The sequence below is a fragment of the Lissotriton vulgaris genome, chromosome 11, assembly GCF_964263255.1.
Source record: "Lissotriton vulgaris chromosome 11, aLisVul1.2, whole genome shotgun sequence".
Lineage (NCBI taxonomy): Eukaryota > Metazoa > Chordata > Amphibia > Caudata > Salamandridae > Lissotriton > Lissotriton vulgaris.
Window position 1 is genome coordinate 604,303,771 of NC_141699.1, and position 12,062 is coordinate 604,315,832.

At 46.3% G+C, this 12,062-nt stretch overlaps 1 protein-coding gene and 1 non-coding gene across 7 annotated transcripts in view; one reads left to right on the forward strand and one right to left on the reverse strand.

The window, feature by feature from the left end:
- The window catches only part of TFDP2 (transcription factor Dp-2), a 631,051-nt gene that overhangs the window by 344,891 nt on the left and 274,098 nt on the right, over nucleotides 1-12,062 (reverse strand). The gene's annotated exons all lie outside the window — the stretch shown is intronic.
- TRNAA-UGC (transfer RNA alanine (anticodon UGC)) lies at nucleotides 5,973-6,044 on the forward strand. Its single transcript has one exon. It is a non-coding gene; the product is annotated as a tRNA-Ala (tRNA).

Below are 12,062 nucleotides of genomic sequence, written 5' to 3' on the forward strand. Positions count from 1 at the left end.
CAGAAAGGAACCCAGCATGCTAACCTAACAATAACAAAAAATGAAGGACACCAAAACCCCACCAGCAAGGAGATAAACAGGCGGGACACACACCCCAGTCACACAAAGGAACCCCCCCTGGAAGGGAGCGCGACACCAATGAGAGAACCCAGGCAGGCACAAGGTCAAACAGACCCAGGAAGCCGCAGGAACGACCCAGCCCCCAAAGGAATCCAGCCGGCCAACAGCAAAAAGCCGAAAGCCCATGAGGCAGCACAGAGAGCCCGAAGAGCGGACAGGACCAGGCCCAAGTCCAAGCCACCAGAAAGGAAGCAAATGCCCACCAGAAAGGAAGCAAATGCCCACCAGGGGCCACCTTGCACAAGAAAGCCAGTAGAACCCTGTAGGGAGGGGAATGCAGCACGGAGGAGCGAGACTGCCCCGCTCAGGGGGCAAGCAAATCAACCCAGCAGCGTACAACAGGTAGAAAGCCAGCCTCCGAAGCTGGCACCCAGGAAGCTATACAGCCAGTCAACAACCAGGCCTGACCCAGCCGAACAACAAAGAGCCGACAGGAACAGGAGCGGACAGGGAGGTAAGGCCACAGGCAGAAACACACCAAAGGCGAGAAGGACAGAAGAGCTGGGTGAAACGGGTCTGAGCAATGGCAACACCTCCAGGGAGCAAACCCGAGCCAGTAGGCCCCAGTACCCCAACACCAGGGACAAAGAAGAAAAGGATGCAAATTACGCACAGGAATCGCAGAGCCACATCCGGGGAAGAAGAACCGGGAAATCACAGCTTCCCTGGACAACGAAAAGCACCGCTCAAACATATACCAACTTGGGATATTCCGAAAGTAGTGGCAGGAGACAAACCCTTGTCCTGTGTAAGCCTGTACCCCCAGAAGTGCAATACATACCAGTGAGCCATAGCTCCAAGGTCCAACGCTCGCAGCAGCAGAAAACAAGAGAGAATCACCCAGGCGAGCACCCCCAACAGGTCAAGTGCCCCGTCCAGGCCAGGGAAGTCCAGACCGTGGTAAGCAAAGGGACCAGAGGAAAGCACAAAACCAGGAGCCCGGACGAGAAGGAAGATTGAGCCACCATCGGTGACCTAAACCGAAATCAGCACAAAAAGATTTCCCTCATTGACCAAAGTAATTCAACACTGATATACTTCTATTACTTTATGATCTTATTACAGAAGTACATTGGTGTCGACCACAAAGAGTTCATTTTGCTTTTAATTATTTCCTTTTTTTTTTAATATCAAAAAAAAAATATCATTCTTTTTCTTTTTTTCACAAGACAACTCATTCAGTATTGTATATATATCAAAAACAATGTATGATACTTTTCATTATTTTTTAGCATCATTTCATAGTTTACACATGTGGATACATCAAGAAAAATTCACCATACAATATATACATATTAAAAAACACAATTCTATGGAGAACTAACAATTCATAAAGAGTATGGCCCCCTGGATATAATGCACTCACACAACAAATGTACTATCACTACCTCACTCTCACTGAATACACTCAAACAAGAAAAATCGGATGTATGATGTTACAACGCGTACTTTTAGCACGCATACCATTACCACAGATTTTTTACAACGCAGGTCATTTTACAACGGATACCTTTACAACGCAATACACTACAACGCAGATACTATTACAACGCATAACATTACAACGCAAGTATAATTATAGGTAAGTATATAATATTAATATATAATGTAAATAATTATTTTTGAATTATTAAATTTAATTATTTATTATTTAATTAATAAAAAAATTATATCAAATAATTGTAATTTTTAAATTTGTAAATATATATTAAAAATACCCCTGTACCTCAAAACCCAAACCCAGCCCTAAAACCTAAAAATACCCCTGTACCCCAAAACCCAAACCCAGCCCTAAAACCTAAAAATACCCCTGTACCTCAAGACCCAAACCCAGCCCTAAAACCTAAAAATACCCCTGTACCCCAAAACCCAAACCCAGCCCTAAAACCTAAAAATACCCCTGTACCCCAAAACCCAAACCCAGCCCTAAAACCTAAAAATACCCCTGTACCCCAAAACCCAAACCCAGCCCTAAAACCTAAAAATACCCCTGTACCTCAAAACCCAAACCCAGCCCTAAAACCTAAAAATAACCCTGTACCCCAAAACCCAAACCCAGCCCTAAAACCTAAAAATACCCCTGTACCCCAAAACCCAAACCCAGCCCTAAAACCTAAAAATACCCCTGTACCCCAAAACCCAAACCCAGCCCTAAAACCTAAAAATACCCCTGTACCTCAAAACCCAAACCCAGCCCTAAAACCTAAAAATACCCCTGTACCCCAACACCCAAACCCAGCCCTAAAACCTATAAATACCCCTGTACCCCATAACAAAATACCACTAATAAATGTTTTTAAAAAAAGATAAACTTACCTATAATTATACTTACGATGTAATGGTATGCGTTGTAATAGTATCTGCGTTGTAGTGTATTGCGTTGTAAAGGTATCCGTTGTAAAATGACCTGCGTTGTAAAAAATCCGTGGTAATGAAATCCGTTGTAAAAAATCCGTGGTAACAGTTACATACCAGAAAAATCTGTACAAGGACAAGATTCTGATGATGCAAAAATTTCTGCCAAAAGGTAAATCTCAAATGTCAGGCATGAGATTCCGTACTAGGTCGACACGCGTTTCGGTGGAAAAACGCCACCTTCCTCAGGACCTTTCCACCTTCCTGTACGCTATCGAGTGCTTGAACAAGTAGACAGTCACTTCTTTATAATCACTTTTTACTGTGGACTTCGACTACGATACGTGTCATGAGGACGGTCGACACAAAGGCTTTGAGCAGCTTTTTGACAAGGCTGGGATTGTGTGCTGCTTAAGGCGTCACCCACCTTTGGAATCTAGTAGGACTAAAACCCATAGATAAACAAACAAATTGAAGACGAGTTAATACATCTGCTTGTTATTAAAAAGCCCATTGGGAATACATTCAAGGCCGTAAAGTTGTAGGATCCCCTCCTTTATAAAGAAGTGACTGTCTACTTGTTCAAGCACTCTATAGCGTACATAGTGCTCTCTATGTGAGCTGACTGTATCCTGTACCCATGCCTTACAGCAGTTTCAAAAGACAATAATTAAGTATAAAGCATATTCTTTTCTATGTAGCATGTCCCCTGGAAGTTGAGAGGTTGCATCTGGAAAGGTCCTGAGGAAGGTGGCGTTTTTCCACCGAAACGCGCGTCGACCTAGTACGGAATCTCATGCCTGGCATTTGAGATTTACCCCTTGGCAGAGATTTTTGTATCATCAGAATCTCGTCCTTGTACAGATTTTTCTTGTTTGAGTGTATTCAGTGAGAGTGAGGTAGTGATAGTACATTTGTTGTGTGAGCGCATTATATCCAGGGGGTCATACTCTTTATGAATTGTTAGTTCTCCATAGAATTGAGTTTTTTTATTATGTATATATTGTAAGGTGAATTTTTCTTGATGTATCCACATGTATAAACTATGAAATGATGCTAAAAAATCTTTTTTGATATATTGTTTTTGATACATAAATAATACTGAATGAGTTGTCTTGTTAAAAAAAAGAAAAAGAATGATAAAAAAAATTGATATTTAAAAAAAAAGGAAATAATAAAAAGCAAAATGAACTCTTTATGGTTGTCACCAATGTACTTCTGTATGAAGATCATAAAGTAATAGAAGTATATCAGTGTTGAATTACTTTGGTCAAGGGGGGAAATCTTTTTATGTTGCGTTTTTTCATTCCCCTCTTTCCCTGACCTACGTTATTTCTGAGGGGGGTCCCATTACTCTGCTATTGTCAAACCGAAACCAGAACAAAAGAGACTGAGTCAATGACAGCACAACCATGCCAAAAAGCCAAAAGGGCCAACATTGTAACCCCCCCGGAGAACGAGGCAGATGCAAACCTGCCCTGAACTGAAACAAGAAGCCCCCGCAGGACAGGGGCCAACCCCAGACAAGCCAAGGAATGGTCAACGGAAGCCAGACGAGAAAAACTACCAGCAGGGGGACCAATCAACCCTGCACCCACTGGGAACCCAAAGACGCCCCCCAACCCCACTGTCCGGAAAAAGGCTGCAACTACCCGGCAGGGGGACACCAGAAAAGGAAGACCGCAGGACACACCTGCAGCCAGGGCGAAAAGGGAGCCTCGTGACTGACCAGCTACCAAAAGGAAGGGGAAGAGAACGGACACCACCAACCCAGACCAGACCGAAACCGTGGAGACAATCACTGGCAGAATGGAACTAAGAGCGGGACAAGAGAAAATACACTTAGAATAGGTGAAGACGAGGACAAACCGGAACCCAGGACGGCCCAGAAGCACTACAGAACCACCAGATGGTACGAGCCCCCAAGAGAAGGACAATGCAAAGCACCGCCCGCTAACAAGGCACAAGAACACCCGACACACTCCGAGGAGGACCCTGACCCCAACTCAAAGCCAGGGGGCCAGAGGAAAAACTAAGGAGTACTGCCTGGAACAGGAATAGCCTCAAGACCCCACCTGAACAGTCCCACCCGGAGAACAAGGGAGACCGCCAAGACGGACACAGGGGCCACCCAGGATGTAAGCGGAGGCCACAACCGGCCCCCAGCAGAGCCCCGATGGGCAGGAGCGAGGAGAACCACGACACCGACAAGAGGCATAGCAGCTGCTCGCAGAGTCAAAAAGCCAGACGAGAAAAGCCCGGACAGGAGAGGGCAAGCCCAAAGGAGCAGAAGCAAAAGCCCACTCTCAGACCACAAAAGCAGCACCGAGAAGGAGCCAATAGTAGCCCACCCCCATCAGACCTGCAGCCGCCAACAGTCCCGGAACCCTCAGGGAGACACCCAATCAGGGACCAACCAGGCCAGACCCCATACCTCACTGGAGAATAGGCAGGAACAGGAGCATACAGGATGGAAGTATTGCAGGCCCCAAAGCCCGGAAGGGAAGAAAGAGCCAGGGACAACACAGCAAACAGAATGAAGTCATGGCCCAGTGACATACCCCAAACGCCAGCAAAACAACAGGACAGGATCACACAAACCATAGGGCAAATGGGCAAATCAATGGACCCACCAGTAAAAACTAAGAAAGACCAGTAGATAATAAATACAAGAAATATGCACAAAAAAGGAGCACGTAGCGGACCACCGCACACAATGCACAAATCCGTAAAACTGCAGTGATTTACCAAGAAACACAGGATGTTGAGCGACGTCGCAGAGACTCCAATCGGGTCCCCAGCCACCAGGGCGACCGCTACAGCCCTAAGGCCACATCCTCTACACTCCCCCTGTACACACTGCACTTAGAAACAGGTCCGTTCACCCCAGGCAAAAACAGGGGAAACCAATGCCCGAAAGTTGTGAGGCAAACAGAACCACCGTGCGACTGGAGCTTGAAACCGCCCCAGGAAGAGTACAATACAAATATACCGAATATCACACTCACTCAGAGTACGCTGATCCCGTAGAACAGCACTGGGACACCAGGACCCCAAAAAACAACGATTCTGCAGAGAGCAAAATGCAACAGCAGCAGAAGAGCTGAGCAGAAGTGAGAGCCTCCACCATCACGGTCACACTGTACCTGCCAACAGAAACCCAGGATTGTAGTTTCACTGTGCGAGAACAATGCAGCGCGCAGGCAGGGAAGAAACAGAAAGAGCCCCACTAAGGCATAAAGGCACGCAAAGGACACCATCAAAGCACAAGCCGCACGCTTGTCCTGAGGAACGGGTGAGAAAAACGGCATCACACGGGACAGGGAGCGTCAGAGGCAACGGTCGTAGAGCGCGGCACCAGGCAGAATGCATCCGTGCCCAGCTCCTGGCAACACGCGTTCTCACACTGATGAGACATGCCCAGCAAGCGGACAAACGCAGTAAGTCCCCTTTGAGACCGGCTCCACAGCTAGGAGCCGTAAACGTGTATAAAAACTGGGGATGTAGCACAGTGGTAGAGTGCATGCTTTGCAAGTATGAGGCCCCGGGTTCAATCCCCGGCATCCCCAGGCTACTCCATGCATTTGCTAGAAGGCTAGCCTGCCAAGGTGTGCAAGGAAGAGATACCCCTAGCTCAGTGGCAGAGATAGGGACCAAACCACCCAACGAGGCAGCTACAGGCAGCGAAGCTCCGCTGCGGCCGGCGCCCCGCCAGCCCCTCAGGACAGGAACAGAATCGATTGCAGCGAGGACCCCGAAAAACCAGACAACCACGAGGCGGAGGCGCGCCCTGGGACCGTAGAAGGGACCGCTGGGAACCCCCACCCCACCTACACGTCCCAAGACGCCCCAGCAATGGGAGACCCGGGTAGGTCAGGAGCGACACCAGCAGAAGGAGCGCCACCAGGGGGGGAGGGGGTCCCGGGCATGAGTATAACAAAAACACTCTGCACACACGGACGAGGGGAGAGGAAAAAGGCCGCCAGGAAGAACCCCAGACCCCCTCGTCCATCCCCCTGTAAACCACTGTCTTGCTAAAACAGAGCCTAACAGGCCCAGACTGCCGGTAGAAGGCAGGAAGACGGTCCCAGAGTCCTTGGGCCCGCTAGAGCAGGGTCACCAAACAGGGAACCCAGTTCCAGCTACAGCAGGAACCACTTACCTAAAACACGCTCTGGAGAATCTGCAGCGCAGTACCAAAAAAACGGGCTGAAGGGTTGGGCCGGCCGGCCTGCCTCTTATAGAAGTCATGGGTGTAATGGGTCGGCCATATTGGGAAGGGATGGGAGGCATGGGAGGCTAACTTTTTTGCTTTGGGGGTTCTGGTGTGGAGCTGAAGCGCACTTCGTTATTCATGTGTCGAGGAAGACTTACGAGGAGGTAATGTTTCTGAGACAAACCCCACACCTTCCGCTATCCTGTTGTTGGGAAGTAACGGAGCAGCTAATAATACAGTCATTAAAAATTGGGGGAAAGTAGTTAATTAGCAGCATGTCAGCTCCACTGCCCCAAACACCCACGTCAGTTATCCCGAGGGGCTGAAGAACGCGCCATTTCTCTCCGAGAAAGCCTCTCAAACGACCCTCGTTAATATTCGTAGCGGGAACTACAGCAGACAGGGCGCCTCTGCCCTCTCAAGACTGAATGCAAGGCGAGGCATTGCCTGGGGAACGCATTTTCTTTTTCCAGCACATTTTAAGGCACTCAGCCCGTCCTGTAGCGTATTGTATCGAGATATTTAGATTGTGCTTACTACAGCGCTTGCCTACAATTTATCACAAGTTAAAATCACCCGGAGGATAAACAATACTGCATCTTGGGGAGTTTTCTGCAGGCAGTTTTTTTTACATTCGGATTCAGAGTTCCTCAGGGTCAAATGATGAATACCACGCAATTTTAGTCTTGGTTCGCAACAGATCCAAATTTTCCCCTTTCTGAGCCACAATAAACTCAGAATTTCGACTATAATCCCACTGATATTACCTGGCAAAATTTCCAAGTGAAGAAATTGTGGGTCTAAGTGAAATTTGCACTGGAATCAGAATGTCAAATCCGGCGCAGAGACCATTTTCCATGAAATGAGCCCACTACGGTCTTCTATGAAGTATACATTATGCTGAACAATTTTGTTAGAATTAACTATAGGTGCGTGCAACAAAATATCACAAATATCACTTTGTCATGAAAAAGTGGTCAAACAAAAAACCCTGCAATATTTCAGTAACGACCATGTTTTCATTTACATTAAATTGTCAATCTCTACATTATGCTACAGCACGGGCAAAAGTAACTCACATCAGACTACACCCCTTTGCAGGCCTAATACCACTGCATCTACCAAGACCACCAAATATGACATTTATTATGATGGCTGCTGACAATCTGCTTCAAGAACATCATGGAGGACAGGGTTCCGGTTCATAACTTAATCCTCCTCCAATGAGGTAACCTACACTCTCAACAACTGTCTTTTGTGGACCCGGAGTTAAAGAAAGACAGAAAAATCTAACCGTGGGAACACTTCCTACACCCCTTAAATCTCAGTGCCATAATGAGGCTTGGAGCCTAGTTCACACTCCAAGACAATGCTTAAATAAGTACAAAAGAGACGCACATGAGGAAGATATCAGGTGCACCTGTGGCATCAAATAAGCGAAAGATTGCAATGTGGAGCAGGTGTGCAGAAACCACACGGACAAAAGGCAAGGCATGGGGAGAAGGGCACGGGGAAGACAGAAGAACACAGAGAGCATTGTGAGGGAGAGAAGCACACGAGGAAGACAGCAAGAAAACACATGCACTCTTGTAGAGCACTTAAACAAAATTTAAAAAGTAGCTCTGGAAAAAGCGAGCAGTGGAAGGGCATAGAAATGCGTTAATGCTCCAGGGGCAGGGCAAACACAAGAGAAGGAAATACAGACTAAACAGCTAACCAACAAGAAGCAAGCAAATGATAGTGACAATGGAGCCAACCAATGGTAAGCAATGAACAGGTTCTAAGCACTCTTTAAGATAACAATAAGTTTCGCAACATACAAAACATGCACTGTTTAAGGTGCACCTAAAAACAGAGTTGCTCCTTACAGAATTCAAACTCATTACCTACAAGTCATACAGCAGGATACAGTGCATGTAGGAGTTTGCTGAAATCAGGAGGCACTGTACATAATGACAACAACTCCTGTACTCCAACATTGCCGACAATTCTGATGTACTATGTAGCAACAACTGTGAAAACCTATAGTTCTCATTCCCGCAAGGTAGACACATTTGGTGTCAAATATGATGAAACTAAAAAAAATATTTTCATGTGCCAAAACACTAGTTTGAAGAACACTAGTTTGAAGCAACAAACATTACTTTAATCAGACATCTGTAAAGAGTTGAAAGGTTTTTAAACTTCTTTATGTATCATTTTAATACATTAACAATGGAAGAGCGGAGCATCACAGACGGTAACAATGTACCAAATTACAATTTTCTTACAAAGATACGTGTACGTGTACGTGTGCTGGGTGAGTATAACTAAAGTTTTTACCAAAAGATCTGTTTATTGGATATCCTTGACGGTGGGACTATGTTTCATAATCTTAGTGTACAAGGGTGCTATCTATCTCTCATACCCTCCTCCCATGGTTTGTGGTGTGTCCTGTGCCCTTGTGTCAGCAGCTCTTTTGTCTCTTCAGACCTCAATCAAAGTTGACACCCTCTGTCATAACTCACCTCCAAGTGTTTTCTGTGGGACCGAGGGGGCAGAGTTAGCCATTACATCGCTTTGCAAGCTCCAATCCAATAATGTAAGCCTGTACTGAGTCTTACCCTTCCATGGTTTAGTGATGACAACCAACAAACACTGTAGGGGAGGCCTTTAATTGGGCACCCGTCAAGCTCTGTAATTTTGTTAATAACTCATCCTTTACCACTTTATTGTATGACAATGCCATGAAAGGTGGATATGTAAGGCTTTGGGGGCTCCATACCAAAGGAATATACAGCTTTCAATGGTGTTTTTTTCCTGTCTAACTTCAAATCTTAATAGATTAGAAATACCAGGTGGCACACCTAGTTTAGTTGTAGTATTAACTCAAAGGTGTATGTGGGGTTTCTGGCACTTGGGTAATTAGTCCAGATCTCTCTGGCTGTTCTAGCTAACTTAGGGTCATATATAGGTAACTCGGAAATACCGAATCTTAAATACCGAATTTTACCGATTCGGTATTTAGGAATTGTTTTTTTCATATGTAGGGAATAATTCGGTAAAAAATACCGAGTTGGTAATATTCCTAATTACTGAATCGGTAATACCGATTCAGTAATAAGGAATCACCTACCCATTCATTCCTATAGGCTTGGAAGCCCACAGGAATGAATGCGAAGAAATTCGGTATTACTGAATCGGTATTATCGATTCAGTAATCGTGAGAGGTATTTCAAGGGTGCCAGGGTGTCCAAAGGACACCCTCTGGCACCCCTGAAATGTGCATGTGTGCACATGTGGCGCACATACATGCCCTAAGGGCATGGATGTGTGCCACGTGGCACACTTCAAAAAGCAAAAAAGTGCTTTTTGAAAGGAAATGGCTATTTACCACCAACTAGGAGTTGGTGGTAAATAGCGATTCCTTAAGGTTGAGGTGCACTGTTTTAAGTGCTACCTACATTGCATTTAAGGAATCGGTATTACCGATTCCTTAAATGCAAGGCCATAAGGAATCGGTATTAAGGAATCAGTATTTACCGATTCCTTAATACCGAATCCTTCCTACATCAGGAATGCCTAAATACCGGTCGGTAACGGTGAAATTTACCGAATTTCACCCTTACCGACCGATATTTGGGCCACCTACATCGGGCCCTTAGTGTATTACAACTACTGCCCTGGGCATTCGTTACAGGTCTCCTGCGCATCAGGGATGAAAATGAATGCTTGTAACAGGTAGAGATCTCAGACAGTGTGACCTCCCTCTTTGTCTCCAGTTTGCTACTGAAGTGTATCAGGGACAAGTTTAAACAGCTGGAGGACCCATGCGTCCAGGTCTCTCAAGAACGGGGGACTCTTAAAGATTCTCTAGTTGGCAGATTCCTGGGCTCTCCAGGTCTACCTCACAATGTAGGGGTATTGGCTGGGTATACCCACTCCCCTCATGAATAATTCTATTAGTGACTCACCCTCAACGGATGTGCACAGTGAATTTCTTTCCCAGTTGCCTTTCATTGTATACCACTGTTGCATTCTGTAAATGAGAAGCAATATAGTTCAGTTCTAGCTCTGGCAGCCCCAGAGCTCCGTCCTCCTGAAGCAGTTTCAGTGTACTTAGGGCTACTGTCCACCCCTTTCCAGCCCATAGAAGATGTATCATTAGAATGTCTAATTCTCTGAATGTGGATGTCTGTATGGGAACATGGAACGTTGTATTGTGAAGAAACATCTTTTTAGAGAAGTACAACCAGGCAAATCCTCATTTAGATACCTGGCTGTTTAGTCTGGGGATTTAGGGCCTTGCTTCCCTACATCAACTCAGCGCTGGGGCAGCTGTTGCGCTCTATACGTTTTGGTTCATTCATTCTGGCACGAAGTGGGGAGGAGGGCCATTTTAACCATGGTAATTATACCCATAATAGAGTGTTCCAGTAGTGTACAAATTATTTTAACCCTTGAATCACCCTACCCATATTGTATGCATATTGTTTCTCACAGGCATGCACCACCATTATCGCCAGATAGCAGAACTTTTCCCTTTCCAAGTACAGGCAAACATTTAAATGTTTAACTCTAAATGCTTGTATTTAGAGCATCTGGAGGCAAGATGGCGGCCGCTACTGCAGCCGAGTGAGGAACTGTGGCGTCCTACCCGAGGTTCGACCGGATCGCTGCTTGATGCTGCTGCTTTGTCTAAAAACCCCTTTGAGCGGAGCCTTCTCGGAGCCCCCTCGTTCTGCTGCCGGGCCGCTTCTGCAGCACCTGTCCGGGATTTGCTTGGTTCCATGTGCTCTGTACGGTGCTCTGGACGGCGTGCACACTGCGGTCAGCTGAATGGTATCTGGAGCCGGGGAGCCCTGGAGAGCCGTGGAGTGTTGGTGAGAGGCGGGGAAAACGGTGAAAGCTGCAGGAGCCGTAAAGAGCCTCAGACCATAGCGGCAAGAGTGAAAGCCGCGGAGAGTCTCACTCCGGGGCAGAGGCGGAGGCGAAAGGCGGGGAGCGGAGGTGTGCGAAGGCTGGAAAACGCTGAAGACGTCGGTCTGCTGGAGTTTGCCTCTTAGAGCAGCAAGGCTGTAACGGGGGGTGCAGAGAGTCTTTTCGTCTGCAGAAGTTGTAGCAGCTGTATGAAGTGCATGAAGTGCAAGACGGAGACGCCGGGATACATTGTTACAAATACCCAGGAGGTATCGTTACTCGAGCAGGATTGCTCTTATTTTCAGCATTGAAGGCATACCGGTTCAGGACCTTTCTAGTGGCATTAAGTAGTTGCAATAAGCCTCAAGTAATTTGCTGTTACTGTTGATTTCTTTGCTTGACTGTTTTTCGGTGCTGCCATATACTGTGATAAACTGCTATACATATATACCGCTATATATTTAGACAGCAT